The following is a 15628-nucleotide window of genomic DNA, read 5'->3' on the forward strand; positions in this document are numbered from 1 at the left end:
GCCCACGCCAGAAAGAGAAATCACCTCATTAGCAGAAGTTTAATCCTCATCATAGTTCCCTGACTGGCCGGCTTTAAGGTCATATCTGAATGTCAGAATCATTTCAAATTGATTGGTGGTAAATTGAATCAATGTCATGTTTAGGAAAAACAATAGGAACTAATGGATGAGACAGGGTGGCCCAAAACAAACAGGTTTAGTGGGAGGTGTGGGCGGATGTGTGTGTTTGTGTGTGTGTGTGTGTGTGCGTGCGTGTGTGTGTGTGTGTGGTTGTGTGTGTGTGTGTGCGTGTGTGTGTGTGTGTGTGTGTGCGTGTGTGTGTGTGTGTGTGTGGTTGTGTGTGTGTGCGTGGTGTGTGTGTGTGTGATGTCAGGCTCTGGTCAATTAGCTGCAGCTGCAGGGAGATTATGCTAGCGATACTAGTCAAGCTTTGTTTTCTATTACGAACTAACAATAATACTAATGCTACTACCATTACTAATAATATTACTATAATACTAATAATAGTACAAATATAATTAGTATTAGTTCATATTAGAAAAGCAAAGCTTTTTTTTTTACTAATATTTATTATTAGTAGTATTATTAGTAGTACTAGTCATAGTATTATTAGTCTAATGATACTACTACTACTACTATTACTACTGCTACTACTACTATATTACTTATATGACTGCTACTACTACTATCTTACTACTACTACTACTACTACTACTACTCCTACTACTGTTACTACTACTACTGTTACTACTACTACGGTTACTAATACTACTACTGTTGCTACTACTGCTACTACTACTACTGTTACTACTACTAGTACTCCTACTCCTACTACTACTACTACTACTGCCACTAATAATACTACTACTACAAAAACTAACCAAATCAACTGAACTAAAGCCATAACCTCTTAAACCTCTTAAAAACCCAAAGTTTTCAAACTGTTCATGTCAGCTTATCCCTCTTGTGTCTGGGGGCTGAGGGAGACAGAGCTGCAATGATGCGGTGCATCTCTGGGTGGACTCGCTATTCACCTGATGACAGGCTGTGGTGTGAAGCGGACCTCCAGCCCTCCAGATCTTCCCCCAGACCGTGGGACACACAGAAAGACGAGCAGGCTTAAACACATATAGGACCTAAAGTGGATCCATACACCCCAACCCTGCCTCCACCCGGCTACAAAAAAGGTCAGGATGCCTCTTATTGACACCCACCACCCACCCACCTGAAACAAAAACAACAACCCAAAACCACCATTTTCATCATCCGGAGTGTGTGAAGATTCACACACATTTCACCGGGCATCGTTTAATATGCACCGTAGCTCTCTTCTTCCTCCTTCCTCCTTCCTCCCCAAAAACCCTGCCGCTCGCAGGCAGACACGCTGCCAATCATACGCGGCCCGCATGGCAGTTACAATTTTCTGTGAACAATTTTCTGTGAACAATTTGCGCCCTTAAGAAGAAAATTGCTTTCGATATGAGCTCCCCCCCCCCCCCCCCCCCTCCCTTCTGGAAGACGACAACAACAATAAAAAGATACAAACTGTAATGCGCCCGGTGCTCCGTCAGAACCAGCGGCCCGGACGCCGCCGCCGCCGTCGCCGCCAGTTGTGACTCGCAAGATGAGCTCGGCGCCGCGACTCGGCCCGGTAATGTCGGCGCCCGTGTGAGACGGTGCCGCGTGGCGGCGGCAAATGAATCCCACTTTGAGCATAGCAGCTCAGCAACGGCGGGAAAATGACTGTCATGAGCAGTGGTTGTCAGATATGCTCTTTTTTTTTTTTTTACCGCGGTGCTGGCGAATTGTCATTTATTATATGTTGTGGCTGCCCCCCCCCTGGTCTGTGGTTGTTGACTGCGTGTATTGATTTGCAAGAGGGGGTGGAGGGTGGTGGTGGTGTGTGTGTGTGTGTGTGTGTCGGGGCGGGGGTGGTGGTGGGTGGTGGGGTGGTGGGTTGGTGGGGTGGGGTTAAAGGTCACTTTGATCAACACTCGGAGACACGTAAGGAATTGCATCGAGCTGACGTTCCATTACCTGAGAGAAAAGGACTCAAAACAAAAGAGGAATATGTTAAAGAACGGCAGGGCCCCGCGCCGGGTTATGACTATAATTAACACAAGAGATGGCTGGCTGGCGTTGAAAGGGGCCAGGTGCATTGTGGGCCACGGGGCTTTTGTTCGTAGGCGGGGAGAGCCATGTCGCGGTGATATTACATGCTTGACCTTTCAGCCTCCTCTCGTGGCGCGGGGCCCTGTCTCTTTTTAAGAGCTTCTTCAAATCAAATATTGTTCTGTCCTGGGCTTAAGAAAAATATCCCCCCCCCCCCCCCAAAACCACGGTCGGAGAGACACTGTTATTGGACGTAAACGGCGGAAAAAAAACAGCAGCATTGTTTTGATTTAGGTAAAGCAAGTTTCATAGCAATCTCGGGACTACAGCAGAAATTGGGTGCTTCAGATAGTGAGTGGAGATTTGGTTCGATGTTGGTTGGGTTCACGGCTGAGTTGTGTGATCAAGACGAACACCGCACGAGAGACGGAGAGAGGCCTTCGAATGCCTCAAAAACACTGTGCTTGTATTAAAGTGGATCAATATAAATCTGGAATTATGAAACTCAAACGGATTCAGGGTGGTATGAATCACTGAACTGTTTTCCATGTTTGCTCAATCAGCAGAACACTCTAGAAAACGTATCTTATAGCAAATTGAAAGAAGTGCGGTTCAAATACTTTACAAGTCGTATGGCCTGGCCGATAACCCAGACAAAGTCAGAAGCCATCTATGGTCTATACAATTACAGGATTTAATCTCTGGGTGTCATTGGGCCAGTCAATACGAAAGCAGGAGATACACCGTGCTTTGACCAACATTGAATTAATCACAGATGATTGTGTGTGGAGGCCATCTATGGCTGGAGCCTTTGTTCTAGAGACAAAGGTGTCCTGTGTTGAGTCATTGGATTCCTTGTGTAGAACAACTATAGGGAGCAATCTGAATGTCAAAGTTGATTATATATATATATATATATACGCAAACAAATAGAGGCCTGTCAGTCAATATGAGAAGATTTTCGAGACGACCATTGTGGATTTCCATCTTTGATTTCTAACTGAACCCTTGTATGACAGCAAAACAACTCTTGTCACTCGTACAACCTCCGAATTATATAAAAAAAGAAGCAAAATGCAAATGAAAACCAATGCTAAACCCAGCGACATGTCCCTCACTACCCTCCGACAACACACACCCTGTGTGAACACTCCCCAACGACTGACAGCAGCAATATGCTCCTATTTATGAACAAGATGTTTGTAATTAGGGAAATGTTCCCTGGCAGAGGTGTTTCCTTTGATCGCATTGTCACGGTGTAATCCCCGTGTCCCGGCGCTCCTCCGGGCTCCGTGGAGAGTCGCGCTGCCTGACGGATCTGCGTGGGCAGAGAGCGCTCCTCTGTCTGCGCTGCCTGTCAAGCACATGAGCGCATCACTTTATCATCGTTTGTCTGCCGTGTCTGACGCTATAGAGTAGGCGGGGAGCCCTTAGGGAAATGTTGGAAGGTTCCTGTATGTGCTGTTTGGTCCGTTTTTATTTTAAAACAGGGATTCGTGTCCCACCCTGTCAATCGTCGGGTAAAGGCGATTTTGTTTCACCGTGGGGACGGATGGCTCAGGCTGTAAATGTTTCTTGCACAGTAGCCGTGGCTTTTGAGTGCTGCTGAGCAGAAGTGGAATGCGGCCCCTTAGAGGCTGGCTGGTTCATACTGAATTGTTCTGTCCGGTTAGATCACACAGCAGGTATGCTTCCCCAGCCATCTGATTGGTCCTTATTGTGAGGATGCGTCGTTACACCTGACCTCACTGCCGGATGGACAAACGGCTTAATTTCCGCTTGGTAGAAAAATAGCAAACACACTGCATCATGGCCAATCAAACCTTTCTGTATCCTTATACTTTAGTACACCTCTGTATATGATTTAAGCCTATTCAGCCACTATTTCTAACATCACTATTTACAGGTAGAAACATCATCCAACAAACGACTCTGTTATTTTGATAGGAAAACATACAGAAGTTGATATAAACCATTTATTATTGGTTCTTATAATTATCTTCTCTTTCTTGCCTCTTTCTCTTCTTTCGTTCTTTCCAATCCAGTGTTTGGATTGTGGTTTGTATGGAAGCAGGGCTTGGAGATTGATAATGCAATATTATGATGCTTAAAGTTGATTGTACGCAACAGAGTTTGAACAAATTAGACAATGTGTATATTCCCCTAGAGCAACTCAATCGCAGTTCTCCATATAACTCTATACTTTGTCATTACAATGTGGTTAATGAGGGATTTTGTTTTACTTTGTTAGCGTTTACAGACCATGTCAGCTCAACATTGGCCAATCAGACAATGAGTCAGACATATTGCAGCTGTTTCTACTGAATGGGTATTCATAAGAATAACTGAAACTAGTGTTAGATGATCACATGCACGCACACATGCACGCACACACACACACACACACACACACACACACACACACACACACACACACACACACACACACACACACACACACACACACACACACACACACACACACATTGTTCACACATATATGTCTAGAAATTCCAAGACTGGACGTGACTAATGCTGTTACACACTACAGAGTAAGTGTATGACTGCATCATACACTGTATAAAATATGCATGAGGGAATTATAATTAATAATCTCTCCCTCTTAGCCAGTAACTGACTGGCTTTAGCTAGCACAATGACACACATTTCACTCAATCTATTATGTTGTGTACGAGCCACACACACACACACACACACACATACACACACACACACACACACACACACACACACACACACACACACACACACACACACACACACACACACACACACACACACACACACACACTGTGTGGACTTTACAACTCTTGAGAAAAGCAGGGCATAATGTTTAGATCATGCTCTGTAACAATCAGTACTTTAAATTCCAGCCAACTTGATCAAAAGCCAGAGCGAAGGCGCAGACATCCATTAGAAACCCAGAGAGGCAGCGTAGCATCATGTTTTACCCACCGCTCAAGGGGAAGTCCACCGCGCAAAATTGATTAATATTTGCTTTCAAAATGACACTGTTTGATGCATGGGGGCCCTCCAAATGCAAATGAACACTTTAAAAGAGACGAATCGCCTGAATGGGGGGATTGTAAAGTTCAAGCAGGCGATTTGCATATTTATATTACAAGTTACTGATAATAAGCGAGGCAGGAGTAAGTAAATGCAATCCGTTTGTCAATGTACGCCTCCTACGTGGCAGAACTAGACCTTATTAACTTCTCTAAACTGATATGTTCAATTACTCGCTACAATAGCCGGGCTGAAGATGCATTGTGTGGAATTTTGACGGTATAATACAATTTAGATGAAGGCAGAGACATGATACAATTGATGATACATTCGGAATGACATGCAAAAGGTGGGAAAGAATTATTCTCATTATGCATCTGTGAGAAAAGACAGATAATATGCATTCGATTATTTTATTGGACATTAGAGTAGCCTACTATTTGCGTATAAAACATGGGCAGAAATGCAGACATTGCTCACCCACTATTTGTTGGTTGTGATGGTGGGTAACAAAAGCAATTGTAAGGGGTGTGCTAAAATTGTGGGGCATTTTCTTTCATAAGAACAAAATAAATATTGCAATCTAATCTTTTTTTGCTTTTGTGTAGTCTGCATATACTGACACAACCTTAACAATGCACAATGTTTGCACAAAGCAATTTATTTAGGGCGGGGAAAGGGCTTCTTTATTTTGATTTCACGTTTATTTTGAATCACATATCTCTGTGTGAACATTGTTTTTATCTCCCTGTTCCACCCCTCCTCATCTCCTCTCGGCGGTCTCCATTGGCGGCTCTCTGCTAGGGGCAGAGAGGCTGAGAAGAGCAGCTCACTGGTGAACCAATAGAAATACTGCTTACATGCTTCACAAAATACTGAGAACAAACTACAGTGGTTGGAGTGACCGAAGTCGAGGTCATTGTTTGACTATTAATTACCTGGTTGACTTGCTTGTTGGCTAGCTGGTTGTCTATAGCTGGTTGACAAGCTGGTTGGTTATGTATTGAAGTCTGGTTGTCTAGCTGGTTGACCTGCTGGTTGGCTATCTGGCTGGCTATATGTTTGTGTGGCAAGCTGTTTAGCTAATTGTTAACCGTCAGTCTTGCAGTCTTTCTTCATTCTCACAGTTTCTTAGCAGTTAAGTATGTAAGCGGTTATAATGTAATTCACAAACTTCTTATTATTAAGGCTAGGGGTATTAAGGCTAGGGGTAATTTGGTTAGAGTTAGCGAGAGTTTGAAAGTATCCAACTGAAAGAATTCCAGCCCGCCCTTCAGGCATCCAGTCAAAGGCTCTCCAACAAAACTCACGACTAGCTCGCTAGCTTTAGCAAAAGCCTAGCCTTGTGGAAAACTCAGTCTGCCTGCAATGTAATAGTTCAAATAGCGCAGCTATAATGATATATGTATTGCTTCGATTTTCTTTGGACACCAAACATCCTCCTCCAGGACACAATTTTCAAATAAAAAATGTCCCTGAAAGATTGTGTTACAGACGGTGGCCACTTGGTAAAACGTGCTATTCTAATGTCACTGATCTCAGCACAGTAGCGGAATAGTTTTATCGGGTGACTTTGATGGCATATGTGAGGTGAGAAAAGGGGGGGAGGAACATATGTTGCATGTGGGCTGGTTCATAAGACACACGATACATCCAGAACAATACACGGCATATGAGTAATTTAATATAGGCCATATGTCAACCATACATATAAGTCTTCTTCTCGTCGCTAGAGTGAAAAATGAAATCAAATATCACGGCTGAGGCGAAGCCATTAAATTATTATGATACAGACTCAAACGCGCGGTAACCCAACTCCCCTTCCATACTTCAGACAGGCCCTTTCCGTCTCCAGCTGACACTCAATATGTCATGTTGTTCCTCATTCTTCTCCTCTTTCCCTTTCATCTGAAGAGCCCAGAATCCTGTTGAGCTTTCTAACTCGTTCTTTATGCTGCAGTGCACAGGGAGTTCCTTGCCAAAGGTCCAGGTGTTAAAACACACTTGGACACAAAGCAGACCAGAGCCATCCAACACAGACACACACACAGACACACACAGACCCACAGATGTGCACAAGTGCGCGCACACACACACACACACACACACACACACACACACACACATACACACACACACACACAGCCGCATGGACAGACGCACACACACACACACACACACACACACACACACACACACACACACACACACACGCACACACACACACACACACACACACACACACACACACACGTAGACACCATAATCCACATATACACAAACATGTGGGCACCCACACACACACACACACACACACACGCACACACAGATACACACACACAGACCAACACACACAGACCAACACACACACACACACAGGCTGCCAGTGCTGGCCGTACGTGGAGGCCAGGCCTTGTTGAGAGGGCTTATTACGTTGTTAAACATGTTCCCTCCCAGAGCCAGGGCGGCAGCCATTCAGTGTTTCATAAACATCAACAAACATAATCTAATAAGAATCATAATTTCGATAATGAATAGCACATAAAACGTCAGACAGTGGACCGAGTCAGATTAGATTAAGGCATAACGGTGAGAGACACATATGGGGAAATGAACACTTGTGTCGGTTTATCGAGTGGGCTGAAGGGGCCTTGTGGTTTGGCACGGGCATAAATCTCCTGACTTTAACAAGAAGAGACAGCGGCCAATTTGTGAGATTTGCGTTGTTTTTTTCCTTTTTTTTCCCCCCCTGAAATATGAATGAAGAACAGGGATATCGTTCAGTCCGCTGAGCCGAATCAGAGGGGAAAATGGATTTAAGAAGCTTGTCGTAGCAATTTAGTGCTCATAAGTAGGCCGCCTTGTTGTCACGTTAATTCTATTCCCCTGAAACATGATGATTCCCATAGAGTAATAGAGTGGAGAAACTTCTAAACAGGAGCTACGGGAGGAGGTACAGTATATGTCCCAAAGGCCCATAAGAAGTAATGCCTTGATTGCATTATAGTTACCCAAAATAATTCAATTAGAGGTGGAAACCTAAGTAAATCATATAATAACGGAATGGATTGAGATGTTTATGCCGGTCATTGACAGGGCAGAAGCTGTGGTGTGTAACCGACTTGATACAATAGAGGGTTTGATACGAGAATTAGCAAGAAAAAAAAGAAAAAACGCATGAGAAGCGCTGTGTTGGACAAGTAGACACACATACAATTTACACTCTGACACACACACACACACACACACACAGATTCAGACACACACACACACACACACGCACACACACACACACACACACACATAAAGACACCGGATGCACATCCAGACACATATACATACACACACACACACACACACATCCAGACACACACACACACACACACACACACACACACACACGCACACACACACACACATCCAGACAGTCAGACAGACAGACACGCACACACACACACACACACACACACCATCTTCTGGATGAATGGTGCAGGCATCTGAGCCTGCCATGTCATGCGTGGCGTAACCTGATAATATCAATCATAATTGTGTTTCGTACGTGGGTCGGGGTCAGGGCAGGAAGCAGGGCCCGGTTTGCCATCAATTATCAGACATGAGAGAGCGCTTGATGGAGCCCGCCTCCACCAGGGGAGATAATACCGCGGGACCCCCCCCCCCCCCCCCCCCCCGCGCCCCCCTGCGCCCGGCCGATCGATGGCTGTACAGTCCCACTGTCACCGCTGCAGCCGCCACCCGCGTCCTCTCTGCCCCCGGGTCGATAGCTCAGCGTGGACGCACGTTGCCCCGGTGACAGGGGAGTAAATGACACCTCTGTTGTGATTAGGAAATCGCAGGCACACGCACACACACACACACACACACACATGAACACACACAGACGCCCAGGCCCATTCAGGACACCTGTTGTGTTGCGGGGGCGGACAGGATATAAATCTTGTTCTGTTTGGTAGACTGATAAAGGTTATTCAACGGTTCCTTCCCTGTTCCGGTACTGCCAGAAAAAGCCCGGTTTTAAACCAAACCGTAAAATACGATGAGTGATTCAGAATGTAAATAAAGATTTAAGTTCTCTTATCAATTCAAAATGAACACATAATAACTGCTACATATATCTATCTATATACACACACACACGCACACACACACACATATCTAGACACACACACACACATATATATATATATATATATATATATATATATATATATATATATAGCAGTTATTATTTCTTCATTTTTAATAAATATATTTAATATATGTAACCCTATTATATATATAAAGTATATATAAAATAACTGCTATATATAGCAGTTTATATACGTATATATATATATATATATATATACATATATATATATATATATATATATAGAGAGAGAGAGAGAGAGACAGAGAGAGATTTATAGCAGTTATTATAGTTTTAGAAGTTTAGCAGTTTGTTTTCATACAACTCGTTGTTATAACACGAATGATTTGTATAGAACCAGTTCTAATATGATATTGAGTTCTCTCCTCCCCTTATTGGTATTCTGCGTTCTAAAGTGTGTGTACACAGTGCAGCTGAGCTCTTTAAATTCCACCTGGTGGGACTGAAAGGACTCTGATTGAAAAACAGGAGGAACCACCGGCCGCCGCATCAGAATCTCAATGGAGGCGTGAGTGACAGCGGGCCCGGCCAGTAACCATGCCGACCGCCCCAGAGCCACGAGCTGAAGCTAGCACACAAAACAACCCAACGCTCGCATGAGTTCAGGTCAAGGCAGAATTTGTGGGATGAGAGACGATTACCGAAACGTGTGAAAAAGTCTAGTTTAGTCTCCTGAATTTTAAACATTATTATTTTAGATTTGCAATCTAGAAGTGAACAAATCCACAACGTTTATTGTATATTATCAAAGCTAATGGCATGTAAAATACACATCATTATCGATGGTTAATGAGTGCGGGAAGTTCAACTTTCCTTACAACTTTAATAAAATAATTTTTAACGTGACGCCGAATGAGCTCCAGAAGCCTCAAAACATCAAAAACAATTCCTCAAACGTCAAACGTTTTGGCAAACAATAAAAGACATCCAAAAGTTGTCCTACACAGAAGAACGGAGAGGGGGGGGGGGGGGGTCACCACACAGGTCGAAGATGAGGCGCCATCTGAGTTATAATTTACAGGAAATGGACGACTCTCACATCCTGGGGGTGTGAAGGAGATAAACCACTTTGTAATTAATGGAGCCAGGGGTCAGTGGACAACAGGGGCCACGCTCGCCCAGCGGAACACATTTGTTGTCTTTGTCCCCTCCCTGGTTATTGTAGACGCGCAGGGAGAGACTGGCGAGGACGGGGCGGTCTCCTCCACACAACAGGGAACAGAGGTGTCTGCTTAATTTGGTCTGGAGAAACGCCGCGGTGTGAATTAATCAAGCTCTGTGGGGGCCCCCTTGGGGAGGCGGGGCCCCCTCCGCCCTACAGGGCCCGTCTTTGATGTGAACACAATCTTCTTCTCAAACGCTCTGCTGGACAACTCTGGGTCGCCCGCAGTTCAGCTGCTCAGACGGGCCCAGTGCGGGCGAGTTCCTGAATGCATTATGCGTGGTGTGGATCTGGGAGGAGGGGTGGGAGGGGGGGGGAGGGGGGGGCCCTCGCTGGGTAATTATAAGCCAGCGGTTTCTCTTTTGTGTCCTCCAGGACACGCTCTGCTCCGCCGTGCACAAAAGAACAATCAGCGTTTGGTTATTTCATTGTTGTAATTATTACGTCTGCGTCATATAACGCATACCCGAATCACAGAGCACTACCGTGTATATTCACAGTTCACAGATGTTTAGTGACTCGATGATTGCCGCAGCGGGTCAAACTAATTCCGGTATTTCCGACCTGACTTCACAAAGAGATGAAAAAAGCAAAGCAACAGGAACTTTCAGCATTCATCTGCAAATAAAACAACATTACTTCACAGCTTCACAACACAAGGAGCAGGAAGTTCTGCCCGCCGGCCAAACACTTTCCAACGGTCTGATTGTGTTCAGAGGACTCAGTGAAAGGGGAGAGGGAGGGAGGGAGGGAGGGAGAGGGCGAGAGAGGGATGGAGAGGTAAGGAGATGGAGAGAGGGAGAGGAAGAGGGGGAGAGGGAGAGGAAGAGAGGTTGGAAGAGAGGGAGAGAGAGAGAGAGAGAGAGGGAGAGGGAGAGGTAAGGAGATGGCGAGGGAGAGGGAGAGAGGTTGGGAGAGGGAGAGGGAGAGGGAGAGAGAGAGAGAGAGAGAGGGAGAGGGAGAGGGAGCCAGGGGAGAGGGAGGAACTGTTCACGTGCGTGAGCGTGCATGTCCCTGGTGTTTCGCTCTGCTGCTGCAGGGGGGCCACACAGGGCCAGCTCTGTCCCCGGAACTAATGGAGCTTCCTCTGGGTCGCTTTTCCCCTCAGATGGGCACAGTCGGGGGAGATCCGCCACCCAGAGCTAGAGGAGAACCCCTCCTCCCCTCACACACACACACACACACACACACACACACACACACACAGAGGCGTGCAAGCATGGACACACACACACACACGCACACATGCATGCACGCATACATACACACACACACACACACACACACACACACACACACACACACACACACACACACACACACACATATGTGCACATGCGTGCAGACATGCAAACGCGCATACACACACACAAACACATATACACCCTCGTAAAAAAAAAATCAGTTCCAAAAACATGTGTGTGATGTATTCCGCTGACTGTTGTTTAACAACAATAAAAACATGCCCGGCTTGACGCTGGTGTACTAGCGCCCATGTAGACCTGCTCCCTCTTTATGTCAGGCCTACTGACGGTGTCCCAACTGTGGGTCTACGTCCGGTACGTTTGGACAGAGTCGACACTGAGCTGTATTTGTTTTAGTGAAACAACGCACCTGCTATGCAGATGAGCGGTGGCGTCATGCACCGAGCAACATCAACGCACGCACACAATTGTAAGACACGCATTGTCTCCACGGTAGTGTGTGTGTCTATGGCAACATGATGGTACACAATACAACACGGACACACTTTCACAGAAGGAAACTGCGTGTGTGTGTGTGAGTGAGTGTGTGCGAGTTTGCGTGTGCCTGTGTGTGTGTGTGTGTGTGTGTGTGTGTGTGTGTGTGTGTGTGTGTGTGTGTGTGTGTGTGTGTGTGTATGTGTGTGTGTGTGTGTGTGTGTGTGTGTGTGTGTGTGTGTGACCTGCTTGTGTGTAAACACGTGTGGGCCCTCCACGACTATAGGGCCTTCTTACAGTCAGTCGCTGCATGGAAGTTGTAAAACAGAGTCCCGGCCCCGCCCTGCCACACAGCAGGTTGCCATTAGCACTCTTATCTACTAATTATGTCCTTTACACATCTACATTCCAGAAATCGGTGCGGAAAAAAAAACGGAAAGAAAGAGAACCGCTGCTGTCCTCTATTCCGTAACAAGCCCCCTCGAATGAATGAGATTGCTCTGTAATCGTACCCCTTCACGGGTCCCTGGGCAGGGTATATACGCTACGTTAGATTTGTATTAACACAGCATCCATCATAGCTGATCAAACGATAAACAGTGTTGATGAACGCCGCAATTGTTTGCACCTTTCTGGTTGTGTGCGGTGCTGCACCTAGCGGGAGGCGCGGGCGGAGAGGTGGGGAGGACGGCCGTGCTGTCAGCGCGGTGGTGGTTGTTTGTGGGAAGCGGAGATGTTGTTTCCTGCAGTACCACCACAGGCCACTGTGAGGTGCTGTGGTCCAGATTGCGGACGACGGGTCTGGCAACTTTTCTGAAGTTCAGAGGAACTACACGGTGGGATTTTAAAACATGTGGGACCACACACACACACACACACACACACACACACACACACACACACACACACACACACACACACACACACACACACACACACACTCACTCACAGACTCCTCTCTACCTCTTTCTTTCTCTCTCTCTCTCTCTCTCTCTCTCTCTCTCTCTCTCTCTCTCTCTCTCTCTCTCTCTGTCCGTGTATCTCCCTGTCTGTATCTTATTTCATCGTCTTCGCTCCTCAACTCTCTGTCCAGATCATGTGAAAGGCCTGATCCTATAGCGCAGCATGTATACTCTTCACCGGTCAGTATGACGGTGGAATGGAGCTTTCTCTGCTTCCTGCTAATGCCATCAGCAGAACACAAGGCACTGCCCAGCCAGCCATAGGATCCTATCAGCTTTAATGGGAGCCACACAGAAACGTCTCCTCCTGGCTCGGCCTCACATATTAGTTTACAACATAATGGGCCCGCTATGGGTATAAGGGAAGATGTAACACACACACACCGGAACGCACACAGACGCACAGACACGGACAGACACACACACACACAAACAGACACACAGGCACGCACAGGCAGACACACACACACACACACACACACACACACACACACACACACACACACACACACACACACACACGTATATTTGTGAATACATATTGTTTAATGTCATTTTTTGCTGATCGATTACATTTAGACATTCACTAGAGTGTTATATCTAACTGTTGTTAGACATTAGTTACTATATTGTAGAATAGAAATGTAACTAAGTTCTGTGCAATTCTATGAAAAAATAATAACAGTCATAAAGCATTAAATTAATTAATAGACATTTATTTTTTATAAAATGCTCAACTACATCCCAAAATAACAACAACTTCCCCTGCTGGTTCGGCCTGAAAACCCCTAACATGATTTGAGTGTTCAGTTAAACAAAGTCACAAGTTTGAGTATTCCGACTGAAGCTTTCTTCCCGGAACTCCGATTAGATCTTAAAGGGCCGGTGTAACCGAGCCTGTGATGTTGTCATTGTTGTCATTGGGTCTAGTGTACCCTGCCTGCAAAGTAGACACAAACCATCCTGTTGTCACATGAGACACAACATACGCAAAACGCCGACGAATCGTGACTCACTTTGTCTGTTAAATCAGCAAACTAGCAAGCCAAGAAAATTAAAACTTTTTTTTTTTTTACTTATGATTTAAAAATTGTACAAATTGAATGCTTGATAATAATAATTTGTTTTCTTTTTTTGCAGCATCACAAATTGAGTTTAGTTTTATTTTTGTTAGCAACAAGTTTTCGTGACTCAATTGTTTGTTCCTGTGATGTAAAGAAATTCAGCATTGAGTGATAATACACATCACACATACAAACCCTCCCACGAAATGTACAACATTATTTTTTTGTGTAAATGTAGTTTATTACTGGGTGTTTTATGACAATATCCAGGGTTCATCACACGCACACTTTCTGTTTATTTTTAAAATATATTTCTATACCACATGTTCGTGGTTCCTTGACATAATTATAATATACTTTACACCGAAAGCCTTACGAAATGGTTTCAGTTTTTTTGAATTACCCTAGTAATATTGTTCAATTGTTATAATTCATGCAGAATTTCACAGAATACCCTACTTCACTTACAATTTCTACCAAAAAAATCCCAAAACAAAGCATTTAATTCATAAGCTGAAGCAACCTTGCAGAATGTTCTCTGTGACAGAAATACTATTTGAGGAGGAGTTTTGAGTGGCACGGTCATGCTTGGAAGCGCGTTTGGACTTCAACAGCACTGGACACTTAAGTGAGAAGCTAGGCATGACGAGTCGAGTGTCTATGCCCTGCTCTGGCAAAACCCCCAGACAAGACAGGTTATGTACGAGATGCTAGCATGCCAACAGCTAGCACTGTGTGCTGCTCTGACGTTGCCAGGGCACACTACTTTATTTGTTGGAATAGTTCATGGCCAAGGGAATATTATACAATAATATCCAGTATTAAAACCAAAATGCAGGTGTTTAAATAAATTAAAACTCTGTTGTTTATAAGGGATAACTGTTATAGATGTTATTAGTGAATGTTATTAAACCAGGTTTAAGTACCCTTTGTAATAAATTCTAACAGGAAAAAAAATCGTAACAACTGAACAAAAAAACATATTTCCAAGTTTTCGACCAAAAGTAAAAATAAAAGCGCCAAGTGTACGACAAAACGCAATAAAAACATACAACGACACATGTCCGGATCCAATCATACAATTATCACGCCGCCCCCCCCCCCCCTAAGCACACTCCCCCCCTCAGCGATGCAGGGTGAAGATCCATCCTAAACAGATAGCCTCCCCTCTCCAGAGCCTAGCGTTAGCACCGCGGGCGGCGTCCTGTGAGGACGGGCCTGGCAGGGTGTTAATAGGTATCCAGCTCATTGACCTGCCCCCTCTCACGGCAGACGTCCCCGCGTCCGCTGATGGGGCCGGGGAACAATGGGGCCCACAGACACTGCAGCGGCACGGCTCCTCTTGTGAGGCTGATCTCACTTTATTAGCATCGATCCCCTTTTTATGTATTTTGTCACGGCTAACACCATCGATCAGGGCGGCAACAATTGATGCACCCTGTAAAACTTTAACA

The sequence above is a fragment of the Micromesistius poutassou genome, assembly GCF_964030765.1.
Source record: "Micromesistius poutassou genome assembly, chromosome: 12".
NCBI lineage: Eukaryota > Metazoa > Chordata > Actinopteri > Gadiformes > Gadidae > Micromesistius > Micromesistius poutassou.